The sequence below is a fragment of the Maniola hyperantus genome, chromosome Z, assembly GCF_902806685.2.
Source record: "Maniola hyperantus chromosome Z, iAphHyp1.2, whole genome shotgun sequence".
NCBI classification, from domain to species: Eukaryota; Metazoa; Arthropoda; class Insecta; order Lepidoptera; family Nymphalidae; genus Maniola; species Maniola hyperantus.
In genome coordinates, this window is record NC_048564.1 from 3,816,306 (window position 1) to 3,839,512 (window position 23,207).

Genomic DNA, 23,207 nt, shown 5'->3' on the forward strand with positions numbered 1-23,207 from the left:
CTAGATTATAACATGGGGTTATTCAAGGGGCGGACCAACAAATTCCTAAAAGGCCGGCAACGCATCGGCGGCTCTTCTGGTGCTGCAAATGTTCATGGGCGGCGGTAATCACTTAACATCAGGTGACCCGCCTGCTCGTTTGCTCGCTATATCTATTAAAAAAAAACTATGTAGTATAGAAAAATATAATAGATACAAAAATATCATATCCACTTACTTTGAGTACCTACTTATATTGTATTTTTGTGTAGCTTCCAAACTAAGGGAACATATTTCAAGCACTGTAAATTTTTCGCATAGAGATTATTCCAACTAGACAACAGGTGGAAGAAGGCCCAGCTGCGGCGTTTTACAGGATTTACAAAAGATCCGTTAAAGCTTTGTGATATATTTTCATTTACAAAAAAAATGTAGGCCAGAGTATAATTATTCTTTCGCTCGACCAGTCTCATTGTTTTCTGGTTTCATATGTTATAGTCCAATGCCGAAACATTGGCACTCCACGACTGGCCTGGGCAAATTCTCAATTATGCCAGAGTGAACTAGAGTGAGGGAACTCTCGGTTTGATGCTGAATCGACGATATTTGAAATATTGGGCTATGAGAGATCACGATGCCTCCCAATAAACACTGAGGGTGGCCACTAAGGAGGTTTTAGTGGGTAGAAATAGATAACCCGATGTCTTTCCCAGGACATCGGGTATCATCAGAAGATTTCCCCCCCGTAAACCAAAAAAGCGGTGACGTGAAATCGACAAAAAATAGGGCTACTTTAGGGCTACCTGCGTAAATGTATTAAAATTTCACGCCTGTCAGTGACGTCGAAACCTCGGCGTTTTGTTAGAAGTAGAGTTAGAACTGTCGTGAACTGCGGTTATGCTCGACCGCTTGCAAGCAAGCCTACGGTTTCTGTCTAACAAATTTTATATTATTTCTTTTTTATTCGCGGGTATCAGCAAATATTATGTAATGTAACAGTGGTGATACCTAAACTCTACATTAACATTACCATCATTGACGGTTTGAAAATGTATATTATTATAGTAAATAGGTATTATGTGAAATGTAATCTTATAATCTATATATTATATAAAAGGAAAAGCTGATTGACTGCCTGACTGATCTATTAACGCACAGCGCAAACTACTAGACGAATCGTGCTGAAATTTGTCAAGCAGATAGCTATTATGACGTAGACATCCGCTAAGGATTTTTGAAAATTCAACACCTACGGGGGTAAAATAGGGGTTTGAAATTTGTGTAGTCCACGTGGACGAAGTCGCGAGCATATAAGCTAGCGTCCCAATGTAGAGTAGTGTACATCGACACGCTGGTCAAAGATAAAAAAAAATTAGTTAATTCTTCTCCACTTATTTTCTTAAGGCAAACGAGTTTACAACTTTTCTCTAATGAGGTTGATTCCGGCGATGTATCAATATAATGTCACACAGCTTGTAATCTGATTCCCGTAGGTAGACAGGCAGGCTCGTCCTACGCGTTCTCGGCTGCTTGGTACTAGGCGATGCATTACATACTATAGAGCCTTTGAGTTTGACTATCGCGAGGCATTCAGTCCAATTCAGTCCCTCTCAGCACGGGCGACCGGTCGCACGCTCCGACAACGCGCGGTGCACACGACATACGACATCCGTAAGTTTTGTGACAGATTCCCATCGTATCCTCCACACTCCATACGGAAACCGCGCAGAACGAAATCTGGCTACGTATCTCGCGCTCCCCGACGTGAAGCTTTAACGAGAGAAAACTTTCAAACATTTCCTTAGTTACATTAACAGTTTAGAACTTAAAATTGGCATTTAGCCGATTTGCGCTGAAATGTTGCTCTGAAAAATCTTTCCTAAACTACTTTTTTGAAAGCTAATTTGTACCATTCCGGCTTTACGTGCTCTACGAATTGCAAGCGACTTTTTTGTTATTTTTTCGTTCATTTGAGTTACAGCTGAGACCGTTTGATAACGATCAATTTCAAACCGTGACTTTTGATAATCCTTGGATCGAAAATTTATTTTCCAAAGTTTCGCGCGTATTCTCTGACAAATTCACAAAACACTGAATCAAAATTATATGCTAACTCGACAAGCTGAAAATATCGAACACAAAAGTTATTCAGAGTTATTATATTTCATACTACATAGAGGTACATACCTACTACCTATTAATTTTAGCACTGTCAATTATTATTTAGGGCCGCTCTTTGAGGTATGACAAGTTTAAGCAAAAGTTGCCGCATTTTCTGATCTTAACTTACTGGAAAAAAAATATCACGAGACCATTGATTAATTAAATAGTTGATATAGGCATTAATTTGAAAAATAATACTATCTCTATGTTCACCTATTTCATAACTTTTCCGTTATATCTAGGAAGTTCCTAAAGTGTTTTGAAATATTACTAGTATGGAAGAAAAGTAAATATCACGTGGCGCTTGTTGAACTGGAAACCATTACCTATAGTTTAAAAGCCCACTTTAAACAATTTTATTAACTTACAGATGAAAAAAAAGCAGAAGCTTAGATGATAAGCTTATCAAAAACTTAAAAAAATTATTAAAAAAGTTCTTATTAATTTCGTTATGTTAAGTGATCGTAACTTCAAAGTTTTAAATCGTTTGGTGAGTATGTAGAATAAGTTAGCAATTTAAAAAATGTATTCTTTACTTACTTTATTTACTTAGCTCAAATGTGCGTATAAGTTATAAAGGCAAATATTTAAAATTAGATGTTGCCCGCGACTTCATCCGCATGGATTTAGAATTTTTGAAAATCCCGTGGAAACTGATTTTCCGCGAAAAAGTAGCTTGTCGCCAATCTGCACTGGGCCAGTGTGGTAGAATATGGTCTAAGTCCTTCTCGTTCTGAGATGAGACCCGTGGTCAGTAGTGGGCCGGTGATAGGTTGATCATGATGATGAGATATTTTCTTGTCGATAATAATGTAAAATAGTGTGTTCCATTCCAACTCTGTTGTTGATACTATGGTCGAAAACATTTTAATATTGTTATTTAATTACGAGATAAGCTAAATGGAGCAACGAATTTGGTGGTTTTTACTACTACAATAATTATGCCTATATATTTTTATTTGGTTTTAGAATATACCTAGTAGTGGGAGTGGTATTTTGTGGTTTGCCACGAGGCCCTCCTACTCTTGACATTCAGGATTTGGCTTATTCTCTCGAAGTTTAGCTTTCCGAAGGTTTAAACTTCTACCGCGTGAGATCTGCGTGCATGTCATTTTTTTATAATATATTCAAATTTTGAGGTAGCACATTTCACAAACCTCTAGTTATTTCATTATAGAGAGAGAGACAGCACGTGCCAGACTTTTGTTATTTAATAAAAGCTGAAAGTTTATTTGAGTATTGTCCCCAACACAGGGAGAAACTATCAGCGACTATGAAGTTTGGATCATAGTAGCTTTGGGAGACAACAGTGTAAAACAAGATGTAAAAATCATACGTCAAACATAAAGTCTATTTTTTTTGTAATTTCTTCGGAATAGTATTAAACTCACGTCATGCATACTAGGCCGAAGAAAATATAAAAAAGTTTGACTTTATACTTTGACGTAAGATTTTTTTACACTTTTATTACCTGTTATTTCCCAAAGCCACCATGATCCAAACTTCATAGTCGCTGATCGTTCCTCCCTGTGTTGGGGAAAATAACTTTTAGCTTTTATAAAATAACGAAGGTTTTGCACGCGTTGACTCTTAGTCCATTAGTGACATTTAGCGAACTTATACTTCAACGACAAACAATGATTGATATTACGTAGCAATTATCAATTCGTAAAACATACATGGCTCGCTAATAGTCCACTTGTTGTTTGGTTAATAAAATTATCAAAATATTAATATATTTTGGATACTAATGAGTACCCATATTATAAATCCGAAAGTGTGTTTGTTTGTTGGTTTATTGGTTTGTCCTTCAATAACGTCGTAAAGGAGCAACGGATTGACGTGATTTTTTGCATGGGTAGGTATAGTTAAAGACCAGAAGCGTGACATAGGCTACTATTTATCCCGGAAAATCAATGAGTTCCCACGGGATTTTTGAATACCTAAATCCACGCGAAAGAAGTCGTGGGCACTAGCTAGTATATTATATTGTTATTGCTGACAATGTGTATCTCATGCCAGAGAGCAAAGGTTTGGTTAGGTAGGTTTTTCTAAATCCCATCAGTTTTGGTGGTCAGGTTCCTTGCAGCATCAGGATTGTAGAGTTGGAATCGAAATTTTGGAGATGGGACAAAGTTTCCCTATCTTCTCCTAGGCCGAAGTAAATATAAAAAAGTTTGACTTTATACTTTGACGTAAGATTTTTTTACACTTTTATTACCTGTTATTTCCCAAAGCCACCATGATCGAAACTTCATAGTCACTGATCGTTCCTCCCTGTGTTGGCGACAATACGCTGGGAAACTTTCAGCTTTATAAAATAACGAAGGTCTGGCACGCGACGGATCTCTCTCTGTAGTCTACGCACTCAGTTTATCATTCTACTAGCTTTTGTCCGCAGCTTCGTCCACTTCGTATTATTTAAAGCCTACAGCATTCGGTAATAAACAAGCTAGCTATCTATACCTAAGTGAAAAATAAATAATCAAAAGCTGATCATTAGTATAAAATAAGTATATATATAAAGACCGTGGCGTGTGAAAGTCCCTACAAGAGATCTATGACCAGCAGTGGGCGTCTATCGGTTGATGATGATGATGACATAATTTAATGTTAACACCGGTAAAAGTTAACTATAATAATTCGTTACACTAAATTTTCTTATTGACATATTATCTGCAATGAACAGACTGAGTGGCTCAAACCCAAACGTGACTTACAAAAGAAGACTTTGTCTTTATTGAGATGGATATAACTCCAAATAAATATTTATGGTTGAAGTCGAGTTTGTTTTTAGTTACCTTTTCTCGTGATTAGACGCTAAACTAATAGAGAGTCAGCGCGTGCCAGACCTTCGTTATTTTATAAAAGCTTAAAGTTTCTCTGCGTATTGTACCCAATACCGGGAGGACCACTAACTATGATATGAATACGTATTTATATTTTAAAACTCAAATTTTGATAAAGTTTACATAAAAATACTTTTTGTAACAAAAAATTGTGGTTTTTTTTCAAATTTTACCTAGTTAATAAGTTTTTATGATTGTGGCAAATACCTTTGCACAGATAGACAGACAAATACTGAGGTTATTCAATAAGTTTTTCGTCACTTTTACTATTAATTGTGTGCGGAACTTTACAAACATAGGGCAATGCACTCAGTTCCCGATCTCACATCCCGTGGTAAGAACCTAGAGATAATAAAAGGTCTTGTTCTTACTATGATATAATTATAATTCTAGAACAAAGAGGCCCTTTGCAGTAGAGTGGCTCTGTGTTACTATCAACTGCTAGTAGGTACCTATAGTATAATGTAGAAGAGAGCTATCGATGTATCGATACTATGTATTCTAGCAGACTCGTTCGTTGGACGGTTAAATCAAATCAAATCAAATCAAATTATTTATTGAAAATAGTTAATAAATTACACTTTTTGAAAGTCATTTGTTGCAATTAATTGTAAGATGATTTATAGTGTTGATAATTTTTACGCGAACTTAAAAACTAAAGCTACGAGGGTTCCAAAAGCGCCCCGGTCTAAGTTTAAGTACTAATTCGTCATTTCTTTAACGTCACTTTCTCCGTGAAGCTCTCTGTCTAACGGTAAAAATTTCAATAAAAGTTGTTAAGCTTTTTTTAAAATAATAACTTCAAAAATAGATAAAGCGGGCTAGATATACTTTGTACTTTATAGTAGGGAACAAGTCAGTCTTCGTACCTCCATAGGTCATTTAATTAATTTTGTTCAAAAGTTAGCGGACCCGGACCAATGCAAGTGCTTTTGTTTTACAAGGTGAAATCAAATTGACTTTATGAACAAAATATAAAATAACAAATAATAATTTTTTTAGTGATTAGTTTTTTCTGTATGTATATACTATATATAGTTTTCTTTTGTATTGAAATAAATAAATTTACCTAAACTTAACAATTCACAGTCGAAAAAATAAAATAAAAAAAAAACCAGTTAAGTTCGAATCAGATTCGCACTAAAGGGGTTATTTTGCACTATTGTATAAGATTATGTACTTAATAGCTGATGCCCGCGACTTCGTTCGCGTGGATTTAGGTTTTTGAAATCCCGCGGGAGCTCTTTGATTTTCCGGGATAAAAAGTAGCCTACGTCACTCTCCAGGTGCGAAAAATTACGTCGATATGTTGCTCCGTTGCGACGTGATTGAAGGGCAAACCAACAAACCAACAAACCAACAGACAAACACACTTTCGCATTTATAATACTCGCACTTTTTTAGATCAAACTTAAACAATATAAAGAAAAATTGAAAACTGACTTTTAAATTGCTTTATGGCCATTGGCCACCCAAAATAAAAGTGCCGCTTAGCAAATTGGTTTAATATATGAACGATGCTCCAAAGTTCAAGGTGTCATTTCTTATGTAAGACGTTTGAGTCAAGCCTGTATAGGAAATCCACATTAGTAGGCAGTGTATGCAAAACAGAACTGCATTATGCACCCTACCGTTTTATTAAGAAGTAGGCAGACGACCGCGGCTTTTATTTGCCCACTTACCATACGTACTGACACGTCATCATCATCATCATCATGATCAACCATTTTCCGGTTGCAGCCATGCCCTAGGCAGCAATGTCGCGGCAGCAATGTAGCGGAACATTGCTGCCTAGCTCGGAATGTAATGTCATATAAGCTTATAGAGATTGTATGGGGACCAGTAGTGCCGCGACAGGACTGTGACAGCTGGTGACCAGGGGCGTGCAGGTCATAGAGGCATAAATGCACTGCTTACCCCAGTTGTAATAGCTCAATGCATATTTTTCATTATGACCTGCCAATTAACAGGTTCCTAGCTAACTAATGCCTACCCTGTGCACGCCACTGCTGGTGACAGCACTGTGGTTCGGAATCATACCTTAAGTCTACCATCGTAATTCGTAGTAGGAAAATAACAAAACTTTTTTTAGATTTAGACTCAACGTTTCTAACGGAAAACGTTCTCCTGAAAAACATACGCAAAATTACCGTTCTCTTTAAAATACCTCCAGTGAAAGTTCCTTGAAAATACAAATGTTAACTAGGTTTTAAAGTGGGTGAAATAATAGCTATCTAGCCATAGACATGCCTGTGCAAGTGTGCATGGCCGGGCAGGCGAAATTCCTGGTTTGTCTTAAAGATATGCAGCGCGTTCACGCTCGTCTGCATAGCGGAACTTTGGAATTAAACTAACCTCAAAATGAGAATAGGAAGGATTTACCGCCATAAATTATAAGTCCCGCAAATTGATACTGCGCGTGCCCGCCATTTTAGTAACGTCAGCACTAGACTGAAGTTTCGAGCTGATGGTATATTTTTATTTCGGCCAATGTCAAAATGACGTCATTTCGTTGTTAATGATACATGGTTCCAGCTCAATATCAATTTGCGGACTTATACATCTTCGCTGTCAATATATTTTCAAGTCGAGAGAGGTTATTTCACTCTGATCTAGTGCTTAAAGCGACAGATAGGAACATGTAAAAAAATGTCGAAGCTTCGACGTCACTGGCAGGCGTCAAATGTTCCTACATATGAAGCTAGCTAGCCTATGAATCACCTATTTTTCTTTGATTTCACGTCACCCATAGCCTAACGTTTGACATATCGTCGATTCAGGATTAAACCGAGAGTTCCCTCACTCTAGTTCACTCTGGCTGAGATTTATTTTGTAGAGCGAACTTTGGACCCTAAAACTTAAATTTGAGCTTTTTCTCACATTTAAGTTTCAGTTAAACATTAAAATTATAGTCATCATGATCAACCCATCACCGGCTCACTACAGAGCACAGGTCTCCTCTCAGAGTGAGAAGGGTTTTTGGCCATCGTCTACCACGCTGGCCAAGTGCGGATTGGCAGACTTCACACACCTTTGAGAACATTCACCTTCAAAGCAAGTGATATTTTAATTACTTAAAAACGCACATAGCTTCGAAAGTTAGAGGTGCGTGCCCGGGATCAAACCCCCGACCTCCGATTGGAAGGCGGACGTCCTAACCACTGGGCTACCACAACTTTAAAAAACTATAGTACGCTCTATAAATATTCTTCCGCCCTTAATACGCATACCTACATCTACCTACCTCTTCTATTGCTTTCACAAATTATTAAGTTCAATCACTTAACTACACCTTTTATACTTGTCTTCAGATACAATGTCACGATATCTCTCCTCTTAGAATGAGAACAGTTTAGGCCATAGTCCACCAGACAAACATCACACATCTTTGAGAACATTTTGCATAACTCACTATGTTTTCCTTCACCGGAAAATCAAGTGATTCTTTAAACATAACACATAATTTAAAAAAAAGTCAAATACACGTATATATAAATATACACTAATAAACAATCTCACACAAATAAATAAGTATGATTTGATGGTTGTAGGTAAATTATGATATAGGCATAAAGTTTTGTCTCAAGTCTTCGTAAAGGCTCGTATATAGTAATCAACTATTACTCACCTTACAATGCCGCAAATCTTATGCGGTATGCGATAACAGTGACACAGGCCGTTTTAGAAATGTAACATTCCTTTTGCGTTCTCAATTAATTCAAAACACATCGTCTTTTATGTATCCGTCTGGAGTAAACTCGAATGATAAATTATTCAATCCCCGTTGTTAGTTAAAATGTTTTTGTTAACGTTTTTATGGGTCTGTTCACACAGAACCATGTATTGACAGGGACTTGGCAGGGCCACGGTTGCAGAGGCCTATGCATTGAGACTCGGGATCAGGAAAGTACAAGATATTATGCATGCATATTTAATCCACACAAATATTATAAATGCGAAAGTGAATCTGTCTGTTGGTCTGTCCGTCTGTCTGCTAGCTTTTCACGGCTCATCTGCTTAACTGATTTCGACAAAATTTGGTACAGATGATATAGCTTGTATCTCAGTGAGGGACATAAGCTCCTTTTTATCTCGGAAAAGCAAACCTAAATCCAAGCGGACGAAGTCGCGGGCATCATCTAGTCTAGCATTATATAATTGCGACAGTCTGCCGGTCTGCTAGCTTTTCACGGCCCATTCATATAACCGATTTTGACGAAAGTCAGCTTGCTACCCGGGCAAGAACATACATTAATTTTTGACCCATAAAATCAGACTTTCCACGGGATTAATAAAAAATCTTAACCCATACCTACCTAAGAATTTGCGGGCATCGTCTATATTTGATACGGAAATAGGCAATTTTCTATTCCAAAAACCAATGAGTTTCCACGGGATTTTTAAAAACTTACATGGACAAAGTCACGGGGAATCTAGTATGTCACGTATGCTGTCGGTCGTCAAAAAGTGTCCGTGAAAATTTTTGTGCTCATCCACAATTGGGCACAATATGTTATGATATTTCAATCGTGAGAAATCAAATATCAAATACGTCCCAAGATGCCGTAGTATTCTTTAAATAATACCAACATATGTTTAGTAGTTTGAAAGATAATAATATTGATTTTTTTGTTAAATAGGTTCATTAATTAAAAAAAACTCAATCGGCTCTTTTTGGTACGCAATGAAAAAACACGCCAGCGATTTCCAACACGACAATAATAGAAATAGTTGGACAGTTTTAAACTGCTACCGATCTTTAAATGTACCTACACTAACATAAATTTACCTACTTACGTAAATTTTTCCAATCGAAAAATCTGAAATAATTATGGTCAATAAAAATTTATGTATTTTATACAGATAAAATAAAACCAATGCTCTACTATCATAGTTTTTATATTGATTTTTTTATATTTCTTATGTTAGTTTTGCGGTTCATTATCAAAAGTGATTCTTACTGTTTTACTTCTTCTGTAGTTCGGAACCCTCGGTGAGTCAGACTCGCACTTTGCCGGTTTTTTTGTATAGTTAAGTTATTGGTACGAATTTTAATGTCAAGTACCTATTTATAGATACAAGTAAGGATGTCATTTGATAAGATAAAACATGATTGCATATTCGTGACCGGTATAATAGTTCAATTGGCACTAGGGTTTATGAGGGCTCATACTGATAAGTATATGTGTCACTCCATAAAATACTTCTTATGAATGAAACCGTACCTACCGTACCATCAAACTAGCCAACTTTGCCCAAAAAGCAATTTATAAGAAAAATCGATGTGGGCAATGTTGGCTACAAGTCCGGATTACTTTGCCCGCCATCAAAATCGAACAAATTTTGATTTAAAACCCAGAAAACCAATGAGATGCTCGGAAATTTAAAAAACCGGCCAAGTGCGAGTCAGGCTCGCGCAATGAGGGTTCCGTACTACAGTCGTATTTTTTCGACACTTTGCACAATAATTCAAAAACTATGATGCATAAAAATAAAAATAATGAGGACCTTTCATATGATACCCCACTTAATATAGTCACTCACTTCGAAAGTTGAAAATAAAATATTAGTTCATGACCACAGACAGACAGACAGACAGACAGACAGACAGACAGACAGACAGACAGACAGACAGACAGACAGACAGACAGACAGACAGACATACAGACAGACACACAGACAGACAGACAGACAGACAGACAGACAGACAGACAGAAAGACAGAAAGACAGACAGACAGACAGACAGACAGACAGACAACAAAGTGATCCTATAAGGGTTCCGTTTTTCCTTTTGAGGTACGGAACCCTAAAAACCTAAATTCAGCAAGTAATTATAATAGGCTACTTGACAATTTTTTTAAGTTGGTCTTAAATGGTTAATATTTGTCCTATTATATCAAAAAAATTAACACTATAGGTTATACTGTTGTTTACAAATGCATGACGTCAGAGCACAGATAATCTATCGGCCAAACATGGCCGACAGTGTTTTCACCTGTCTAAGAAAAATATTTTTTTAAATTAAAGTTTTACGGTTTTTAGGGCGCAAAAAAATATAGTGTTAATTTTTTTGATATAATAGGACAAATATTAACCATTTAAGACCAACTTAAAAAAATTGTCAAGTAGCCTATTTATAATGTAGGTAGGTGTACAATGAGTCCAGTCCGTACCTACCACGAGAAATATGACTTGTTAGAGTGTCGAATTGCCGGTCCAGTTACATGAATCGTGTTCACAAAGGAACTGCGTTCTTGCGAAAGGCCAAGATGTCATAAGAAGAATATCTTTTCTTCTTTTTTACTAGCTATTGTTGGACACTTTAAATGCGCACACTATTCTTCCCAGTGTTGGGCAAGCCTTCCTACAAGTTTTTCCCACAAGCTTGGTGATGTCATTGGACCAATGTGGTTACAGTACATCTACCCTGGTATATCTAGAATTTATCCTCCAGTTTAAAGGTTAATACTTATCGGTCGGTCCGAGACATGGTCGCTAACTATGGGCCTCATAAGAAAGCTCAGAGTCACTCAGCGGGTGATGCAGAGAACTATGCTTGGAGTTTCTCTACGTGATCAAATCATAAATGAGGAGATCCGTAGGAGAACTAGAGTAACCGATATAGCTCAACGGATTGCAAAGCTGAAATGGCAAAGGGCACATAGTTCGTAAAACTGATAGATGTTGGGGTCCCAAGGTGCTAGAATGGCGACCTCGCACCGTAAAACGCAGTGTTGGAAGACCCTCCACTAGGTGGACGGACGACATAAGACGAGTCGCAGGGAGCGCTGGATTCAGGCGGCGCGGCGCAAGACCGTGGCATGTGGAAGTCCCTACAAGAGTCCTATGTCCAGCAGTGGACGTCTATCGGTTGTTGATGATGATAATAACATAACAATTATAATTATTACACCCAACATGATAGTACTGCGATAATTAATTAGCTGTAGGTAAAATGTAATCAATTTGTATGAAAGGACGTTTATAGAGAATCTTTGTTATGTAATCGATCGAATACGCTAAGTTGATTAAACGATGATTGTAATATTATTTGTGGAGACATGGTAGAGGCCGGTAGGGGTAGTCTAATTTTACCTGAATATGGTTTTGATTTAAGGACAAAAGAAAAGATTTTACAGCACCCATAATATCGAAAAACATAATCTAAATATTTAAAAGAAAAGGTGACTGACTGACTGATTTATCAACGCACAGCCCAAACTACTGGGCGGTTTGGGCTGAAATTTGGCATGCTGATAGCTATTATAACGTAGACATCCGCTAAGAAAGGATTTTGCAAATTTAACCCCTAAGTGGGTGAAATAGGGAGTTGAAGTTTGTGTAGTCCACACGGACGAAATCGCGAGTATAAGCTAGTAGGTAATATAAAGAAAAACGGTAATGTAAAATATTAGTTTGGTGATACGTTCTTATGAGCACGCAAAGGTGACTAAAAAGTCATTTATTAATACGAGAAATTATTAAAAATTAATCCGTTATATTATTAAAAATTCAAAGTCGCTCAGCGAGCTATTGAGAGGGCTATGTTAGGAGTTTAGGAGTAGAGGCGATGGCCGTTGGAGCCGGAAAGTCCTTGAGTGGAGACCGCGTTTAAGGAAGCGTAGTGTGGGACGCCCTCCAGCACGATGGACCGACGATATAAAGAGGCTAGCGGGATGTGGCTGGATGAAGAAGGCTGAGGACCGGGTGTGGTGGCGCTCTTTAGGGAAGGCCTATATCCAACAGTGGACGTCCACAGGCTGATGATGATGATGATGATGATGATGATGATGATGATGATGATGATGATGATGATTTAAAATTTATATTGTGTTTTCGTTAGGTTCGCGCAGCTTTTGTTCGATTAAGTCCCAGAGAATTCAACCTAAGTTGAACATACAGTTGTTGTGAGCATTTAGGTGAAGATTTCTGACGTAGTAGGTAGGTACTGACAAAGTACATGCATGATATGCATGCGGAGTATTTGATGTTATTTAGCTTTTTTGATGCGAAAGCGAAGATAACGATATAAAAATACTAATCTATTTAGTTGATAATAGCTTAACACGCTTTTCCTTTATAATAGGAAAGTTACTATACCGATGTTATTTCGGGAACACATATCGTATTTCGCAGACAAACAGAGCGATCTCACATCAAAGTGAATTTAAATGTTGAGAACAACAACACTTGACGACACCCAAGACGTTCAAATAAAATAAACTCCTAATTCGGTTTTAATTTAAGAGACATGAGCTCACTTTAGCATTCTCACTAACCTATAACACTTCAAAACACTTACCAACCTACTACAAACTTTTATCAATTAGTATTCAGTTGATTAAACAATTAGGTAAGTTTTTTTTAAATAATTACTACCCTTATTATAAATGTGAAACTGTGTTTGTTTATTGGTTTATTGGTTTGATGGTTTGTTGGTTTCTTTGTTTGTCCTTAAATCACGTCCCAACTCCGAACAAAGGGACGGACTGACGTGATTTTTTGCATGGGTATAGTTAAAGTCATATCAATCCGTTGCACCATTGCGACGTGATTGAAGGACAAACCAACAAACAAACACACTTTCGTATTTATAATAAGGGTACTGATGATTCTCTCTAACTGATTATACTTTTAGATTTAATCATACTTTGATTTTAATTTAGTGTGTAACTATGAGTCTGACATAATATAGGTCACCTATAAAACATCTGTAAAAATATCAGAATAAAAAAGAAACTTCTAAAATATTAGTTCAATCCCCGCGGGAAATATTTTTATGTGTTTCTTTTGTACGAGTACATACATGTCAAGATTTTGAATGTTCAGGATAAAGATTTCACCTTTAGATAGCTTCTTCTTGTTCTTCAACTTATTAGTTAAAATAAAATTGTAGTGATGACTTTTTTTTACATGTAAATACACAAGTACGCGCCGAAAGTACATGTACATCGACCTTTCTGCAGGCGATATCAGATTTGTAGATCGTTGTCTCTGTCGATGTGACCGACAAAACGTCATATAGTTATAAAGCCGAAATGTCATTCTAAAGGCCGATGTACATTACTTTCTGCCGCGTATTGTATCTATGTTTCTTTTGTAATTAAAAACTATTAAAATGTATGTATACTTATTAGTAGCTTTGTCCCACCTATTCAGAAGTCAGGGCTGGGGTCTACTTTCCTATACTTTCTCACTCACTTTGTGCGGTTGGCATCCATTGGATAAGCATTAGATAGCATAAAGTCTAAGCAAATCAGAAAAACACACATGAGTATATTTTCAAGGAAAGTCCTTTTCCATGCAATTTGATTTTTATTTATTTATTTATTTTTTATTTGTAACAAAACATATTTTACAATAAAGAGAAAAAGAGAGTAAAAGTGGACAGGGAAGCACTTATCTCTATGAGAGATCTCTACCAGTGACCCTTGGCAGTGCGAGAGGTTGTAGAGGGAGTAGAATAGGTACAAAAAGAAGTAACTCATGAAAACAATATAATAGATACCTACCATGTAATATTATCTAAAAATATAAAAGGAAAAGGTGACTGACTGACTGACTGACCTCTCAACGCACATCTCAAGCTATTGAATGGATCGGGTTGAAGTTTGGCATGCAGATAGCTATTATGACGTAGGTATCCGTTAAGAAAGGGTGTTTTAAAAATTCAACCCCTAAGGGGGTGAAATAGGGGTTTGAAATTTGTGTAGTCCACGCGGACATAAGCTAGTATAATATAATTTTTCTGTATACATCGTCAAAACTATTACAAAGGAGACACATAATTAGCAAAAACGACGCGCTGACCTGAGGAAAACAGAATGAAAAATTAATGTAGGCATAATTGTGCTGCAGTGGACGCATCCGTGTTAAAGGTGCTGCAAATAACTCTGAAACAATAATATAATTTCGTTATGCTAGTTTTGTTTTAGTTTAACTTAAAATTAATTACATAATCCATAATTTCATCCATATTATCCATACTTAATGTTATAAATTTGCGAAAGTGTGTCTGTCTGCTATCTTTTCTCAGTTGTACACTTAAGTACATCCCGGCACGGACATTTCTACTTTTTATCCTGGAAATAAAAGAGTTCCCACGGGATTCTTTAATGTCCATGCATTATACCGATTTATATGAAATTTAGTGTTGAGATAGCTTGCGTCCCAGAAATTGACACAGGCCACTTAATTATTTAAAACGCACCTAGCTCCGAAAAATTAGAGGTGCGTGCCCAGGATTGAATCCCCGACCTCCGATAAGAAGGCGGACGTCCTAACCACTAGACTATCACAGCTTATCACGCTATTGTATGGGTAGTGATATTAACATGCCCCAAATAGAGACCATTGAACGATTCTGAGAAATTATATCTAGGCCTTTATCTCGCTGTTATGATAAAACTACAAACAGTGCAGAATTTTAATGGGCGTTGTGACATTCGTCATTGGCTGTCATCACTCAACCCAACAAATTGAACCGACAGTGTATCAACTAATGGTGAGTGACGTGGCAATAGATGGTTCATGGATGGTTCTAATTAACAGGACCGCGCTGAATATCTGATTATATTCATTCCACTTATAATGCGCTTCGATATATCAACGCCGATTACTTGACCGATGACATATTAATTTTATCTGTTACTAAGATTCTCGTAGATTGACTGAAGACTACCCATATTATAAGTTCAAAAGTTTGTTTGTTTGTTCTTCAATCACGTCACGACGGAGCAACGGATCAACGTGAATTTCTGTATGGGTACAGTTGAAGACCTGGAGAGTAACATGGGCCACTTTTTATTCCGGGAAATCGAAGAGTTCCCAAAGGGTTTTTAAAAAACTAAATCTTCGCGGACGAAGTCGCGGGCATCATCAGTTTATTATACGCATCTTCCTATTAACAGAATTGATCAATGATATTATGTAACCAACTTTTCTAATAGAAACTGCATACCGGCGCGGCGTGGTGGTAGAGTTGCCTTAAAGATGTATGTTTGCTGGTAGTATATAACAGCCGTGATAGCCTAGTGGTTAAAACGTCCACCACGTCCTATTTGGGAGGTTGCGAGTTCGATCCCGATCACGCACCTCTAGCTTATCGGAATAAAAAAATATCTTTATTTGCAAAAAAAAAAAATATATATGTCAAATGTTTTTTGAAGGTCAAGAAAAACACTTAGGTACACACTTTCCATGTCGTTGATACATCTAATTTATAAAATCTAACAACTTACTAAGCAATGAGGGAAGACACGAGGGTTCTGAGTGATACATCGATTGCTTAAAATCAACTCACCCATTGTCGGGTAAATAACTAGGCTTAGCAAATGAGTACAGTAATCTAATAGGCCATTGTTTAACAAACTAAGTAAGTAGTCTTCAGTAGGAGGTATATTTAACCGGATAACTTTAGAATGTCATGTTCAGCGTACTGCATTAAAGCAGTGACTTCAAAGACAATAACTCGAATAGTTTCGAAGTAGGATTATAGTACTCTGTTATAATAGAAAACCCTGTTAAAAGTATTGATTGAATGGTTGCTGTTTTTATAGCGATTACTAGTATTTTGCTCGCTGCTCGAGCTGCTAAAGCAGCTCTCAAGATTTATAATCGCCGTTTTGATTTTTTACAACTTCCTGCCAATTTAAAAAAAAATTCATACATTTTCTATGAAAAAATAAATTCCGCCATTTTGATTTTTTTCTATCCATCGAGTAGACCTTTGGATCCTGATCATCTTTTGCTAAGAAACCACTCTTCCATCTTTCATACCTTACGAGATGGACGTTGACGAAATTTGTATGGCGGCCATTTTTTTTTCGCCATTTTGAATTTTTTTATAAACTTATGGCAATTGGATGACGTTTCGAATGACATTTGCTCGAGCACCTCCCACCTATCTTCAATACCTTGAGCGTGCTCTTCACCCGTCTCCGAAATCCTCAATCATCAGCTCTCTCCATGTTTGTCTCTGAACTATTTTTTGTCTTCTGTATGAAACCATAAGTGAATTTTTTACACTTTTTCTGTTAACCGTTTACTAATATCTGCAATAACTACAAGTTTAAACGAAATCGGTTGGAAAACAAAAAAGTTACAAAAGTCACGTAGGCCGCCATCTTGTTTCTCTGAAATGTCATAATTTTTCCCTACTCGAATCCCACTCCTGAACATATCTCCCATACATCATTATATCATTTTCTGTCTCTTTCTAGGAGAACAATTATGTCAATGAGTGAGTCAGTCAGTCAGTGAGTGAGTGGTAATTAGCGATATCTTTGTTATATTTCTATTATTTTGGTTTTGGTGTACAATCACTACCACTTTTATAATCACTACCCCTATTATAAATGTGAAAGTGTGTTTGTTTGTTGGGTTGTTGGTTTATGTTCTAATCACGTCGTAACGGAGCAACGTATTGATTTGATTTTTTGCATGGGTAATGGGTATAGTTTAAGACCTGGAGAGTGAGATAGGCTACTTTTTGTCCCGGAAAATCAAAGAGTTCCCACGGGATTTTGAAAAAGGTAAATCCACGCGTACGAAGTCGCGGGCATGAGCTAGTAAAGCATATTTTACTTACTTTAATAAGGTTTATTAATAAGTTAAATGTAAAAAAAAATTAGTGAGGCTAAAAAGGAATAAATCATCAAGTCATCATTTTTTTTAAAAGTACCTAACAAAAATAAAGCAAATGACGCCATATTCGACTGTCAAGCCACAATATGCTGTCTGAAGTGTCTGAGAGTTCCAATTTCCACCTCGTGTCTCAATCATCGGAGACTTAATGGTACCATACCTAATCATCTATTGTCATCCAAACCACACGTGTTTGTAAAATTTCAACGAAGTTGGAAGCAGCCGGAAAATTAGTTACCAATTTCGATGGAACAAGGCAAAGTATAACACTATTAAAAAGCTTTTGAAAATTGGATGATATACTGTTGGCGTTTCCAACATTTGTATCAATTTTCAGAATATTGTTAACGCCAATATTGACCGGAATATAATACAATATAATTTATATCCCATAGTGTGAAATAAGCTTTAGTCGACATTGTTAGTTGATGTTTATGAATTCCTGACTAATTTACGTTAAAGGTCATAGGGAGGTTGCAGATATAATTTTGTTTAAACAAAATTTTGACCATTTTATGTAACGGATAAATTATTAATTCACTTGTTAGAATTTCATTTACTTACTTAAGTTTTTTTTTAATTCATTATAGGTGACCACAATCACACCTGATGGGAAGTGATGATGTGGCCTAAGATGGGACGCGTTTACCTAGAAGATGCCTATTCACTCTTGTTTTAACGTTTAAAGTTTCTTTTTATTGCCGCAATGAAGGGTGGTTATTTAAAGGTAAAGTTTCTTCGTAAACTATTAAAGTAAATAAAATGTTTCACAATTTAAAAAGACAAAACACTGAAGATGTCGTGACGTTGTACAGATTTGCATAAAGAGCAACTATTCACCGATTACCGCATGCCACGAAACGAGTCATAAGAGACAGCGATTGTTGGGAGTTATTTAACTTAAATATATTACCTACTAGCAGATGCCCGCGACTTCGTCCGCGTACTGGTTTCTCATGAGATCTGAAATTTTCCCGCTGCAAAAGGCCTCACTACTCACCTACTCACTCAGTCTCACCTTAAGACACGGAACCCAGAATACCTAAATGCCAATTTTCATATCTCTAACTTCAAAATCATAGGATTTTCATATAACCCTTCCACCCCCATTCTACTCCCTTAGAGGGGGAATTTAGTTAGATCCTTTCTTATCTGATACCTACCTAATTTGCACTAGGTCAGTGTGGTGGGCCATTCCAATCCTCTTAGAATGAGAACAACAGATCAACAACAACAACAACAACCCGTTATCAGTGATGGGCCGGAGATGAGTTGATCATGTTAATGAAGATAATGTAACATTACATAAAAAATAATGATTAGTTTATCATAATATTATTTATAGTTAATAACATATTTTGTTTAGGCATTAACATTACATAGACCCACCTTTAATTTTTGTTGTACCTTAAAATACGTATAAAATATATCGACGACACGCTAGAGTATGTGGCTTGGGGCGAGGTGTACGACATCGTACTAAGCGCACGCGATGCTCGCTCATCATGAAATTAATATCAGTTTCTAAATAAGTGTCCCGAAATAACGTCCCGACAAAATGTATCTGATAATTTAGAGTTTTAGCAATTTGCCATTTGTTTGTGTCGTTTTTTAATAAAGTTTGCCAGTAAATTATGATAAAACCGTTTAGGAACTGTTCGTAGCATTTGCGTTCGGAACAATTTGAATTTGCAATTGCATCACTTTGCTAATTCACATAATACTTATTTCCTATATTTCCATTCAGCAAATTATCGTAAAAACACAAAAATGTAACTTTTAACATACCACCCGATCTGAATCCGATTCATACGCCGTGGGTTGAGTCAAATAAAAACGTAGTATGTTTCTATGACCAGATAGAGGTTTTCAAGGACAGAAAAATGGAAATGTGTCATAGTATTGAAATGTTAGAGAGTGTCATGGTGCCATTGCGCAAACAAAACACCGAAAAGAATTTCTACGTATGGAAATCCATGCGCGATTTTCTTCTATACTCTCTACAACAAATTACTTGCTTACTGCAGCGCCTCCTTGTTCCTCCTTCACCGTATACCTACTACAGAACAGCGAGAAATCGTGAGCGTTGGCATCCTTATGTGGTCGACATCCAATCAACTTGCACAAAACGTTTTTGCACAACATTTAAATAAATAAATAAATAAAAAATATTTTTATTCAATTAAACTTTTACAAGTATTTTTAAATCGTCAGCTGCACCTACCACTGGTTCGGACTGCCTTTCTGATATGAACCGCTAAGGTTTGGAAAGCCCTTCTGGCGTCCGTGTTTCCTACCACTTAAGTACCTTCAACGCAAGTGTGAATATATACATCTTCTAGGCTAGCGCGCTCCAACATAGACCTCATCATTATTTTCCTTAAGGCTTGATTGTCGTCAAGTGCAAGCCTATCTTGCAATAAAAAGAGCTCTTTAAAAAGCACAAGTTAGGGACTGGACACCATTTCTTTTGTCTAGTACCACCTTTGTCGTATGAGGTCGTATTCTTACCATGCAAAGATCGAAACAATAGGTGTCATCCCTCTAATAGGCATTGTCGTGTAGACAACGCTAGAACAGTAGTATCATATTCACCGGAAAATACAATGTAATGAGAGCTTTCCTCTTCTATTTTTACGTTCAGCTAAGGAGGTTTTAAGAGTTGTGCTGAGATTCTGCTGCTGATAAGGAATAAATTAAATGTAAGAAAAAACCTTTTTTTTAGATAACACATATTTGATGAAACTTATCGTTACCAACATTTCAATAATGTTTATTGATACGGATACCTATGTATGACTTATTGGGGACGATACGCAGAAAAACTTTCAGCTTTTACAAAATAATGAAGGTCTGGCACGCGCTGTCTCTTAGTGCACTATAAAATTTCTGACATAATACCATCAACGTACAAATAAGGTGGCATGCGAGTAATAATATTGTAAATATTTTTTAAATATTGATTTTGTTAAAAAATACTTTAAAAGCATTGATGACGTTAATATATTACTTATTGTATTAGATTATTGATACAATAAAAAGCTTTTTTTTAAACAGTTCAAACAAAGGTAGGTATACATTTTATTTATTACCTTTTTGTTTGAAATGTCAAGTCTGTCCGTTAAAATATTTAATATGCATCCACAACTAAAACCACGAGAACCTCGGCGAAGCAATCTATTTGATTATGTTTTTACTCAGGGAATAATAGTTGCGTAGGCAATTTTCCATGGCCAATTTATAGGACATTAGTTTGCTAGGCGATTGGTTTCGCTGTGTGTACCAGCTACCTATGTAGAAGCAGTATTTATGCTATAAAGTCAATCTTAATTTTTGCAGTAAAAGATTTGACCTTGATTTAACTGTGTTTTGATTGACTGGTCAGATTTTTTTACCTCAGCTCACTGAATTGGATATAAACAAGTACATTAAGCCGCCAAATTGATGAACATCGATCTTTAGGAGGAGATAGCAGATTTGTAGAGCACTGTCTCGGTCGTTGAGATCGACAAAACGTCATTCGGGTATGAGTGACAGAGACAACGCTCTACAAACCTGAAAAATTCTAAAGGCCGATGTTCATCACTTTCGGCCGCGTACTGTAGGTACCTACGGTGGAAAAAGATTTCCATACAAAATGACCTTTGAATATTTGTGAACATCTAAAAACAGCCAGCATTTGGAGCATTCTTAAAACATTGTTCCAATCCTTCTTCTTCCTTCTTTAGTCTTATTTCAATAATAGCATAATAGACATTTAGTGAGGGCTTCATCCGTCCAATTATAAAAACTTTTATATTATGAAAGTATGACATAAGGAACGAAGGTATAAAATCTGGAAATAACTCGCGATAGCATATTTATAAAAACTGACCGGTGTATTTCCAGTCCTAGTGGATCTTAATCAAAGTGAACTTTGGTTCGAGCATTATATTATTGAAGTCTATAACCTCTTTTTTTTTTCAAGTGCCTCTCTATTATAATATTATAATGCACACTAATATTATAAATGTGAAAGTCTGTGCTGTCTGCTACCTTTACACAGCTCATCTGTTGAACCGATTAGACAAAATTTGGTACGGAGATAGTTTATATCCCAGGGACTGGTAAGCAAATTTTGTATCCTGGAAAATTAATAAATTCTCACGGGATATTTGAAAAAAATATTACACGTCAGCATCATCTATTTGGTACAGGGATATTTTGCATCCTGTATGCAAATATAGGCTACTTTTTACCCCGGAAAATTTAATTCCTTGGGATTTGAAAAACCTGAATTCACGCGTACCTTATAAGTTGTTGTCATCACTTACTTATAATATTCTGGTATAACAGTTCTAAGAGGTTCTGACGACGGTGTATATCTTATAGGACAGGTAGGTACCTAATGTGAAATAGAAAAAGGTGTATCCAGGAGAAATGGTGTGCCATGATTACAGTGCTTTCTTTGTAAAGTATGACATACTTTGCGATGTTCACATAGCTGTAGCTTTTTGTTTAGAAATGGTGATAAGCATCTTTAGTCCTTAGATACAATAGCTTTATTTAACAAATACCAGAGTTACAAATAGTTACTTTTAATTATTTGAAGGAATATTTTTAAATATTGAAGAAACGCACCTCTCTCTTTGTTTTTGTTTTTGCAAACGTTCGCGACGGAATTGTGTAAACAACCAGAAACACAACCTAAACGTCTGAACTTGCATGCCACATTTCAGCCCGATCGGTCCAGTAGTTTGAGCTATGCGTTGATAGATCAATCAGCCTTTCATTTTGCAAATTTTTTCACTGATGCTATATTATTTCTTGATTTAGGATTTATGTTTTTAAAAATGAGATTTTCTCAACAATCCCATAGGAACTCTTAGATTTTCCAGAAAAAAAAATATTCTATGTCCATCCACGGGATGCAAGATCTGTGGCAAATTTCGGCAAAATTGGTCAAGCAGACGTGAAAAGCTAGCTGACAGAAAGACGCACTTTAACATAATATTATATTAGTATGGATTATAACTTAGAAAAAAGTAAAAAGATGTACCCAAACAGTGGTGCCAATTCTCTTGTCTTTCTCTAAACTAAATTTAGACTATCTGCATCTTTTTCTTTTTAATATTGCTAAAAAGGGACGGAACATGAATTTTACATTTAAAGATTCAAAATTTTAGTGCACGATACAAATTTAAACAATCTGCAGCTAAAGTCACGAGGTTTGACAGCTCTAAATTAAATTTAAAACTGTCAAACTGTATCTGCCCTTTTCTAAATGTATTAGTAAGAAGAGGATGCGATTACTCTAAAATTTAGGTGTGCATAGAATAAGTACCATTGTTATTTATCGACTTGCAGTTTTTTACGATTGCATTGTTAAAGGAGGCTAACGACTAGTTAGTTATATGTGTCAGGGAGACTTTTAAGTTATTAAATGTGGGAAGAGACCTACAAAGGGTTCATTTTGTTACTTAACTTTTTCAATCTATACTTATATATTATACTCATATCAATACTAAATTTACAATTATAGAAGTATTTTTTTTAGTTTGTGTGTTTATGTATGGATCATATCCGGATGA

At 36.2% G+C, this 23,207-nt stretch overlaps 1 protein-coding gene across 12 annotated transcripts in view; it reads left to right on the top strand.

The window, feature by feature from the left end:
- trol (terribly reduced optic lobes) overlaps positions 1–23,207 on the top strand; it is a 215,248-nt gene that overhangs the window by 110,749 nt on the left and 81,292 nt on the right. The window contains exon 1 of one of the 12 annotated variants that reach the window (XM_069508862.1): positions 1,528–1,650. The exons of the other annotated variants lie outside the window; for them this stretch is intronic. The gene's annotated coding sequence lies outside the window, so the exon portion shown is untranslated. Of the gene's footprint in view, positions 1–1,527; positions 1,651–23,207 lie in introns of those variants that run through there. 12 annotated transcript variants of the gene reach the window in all.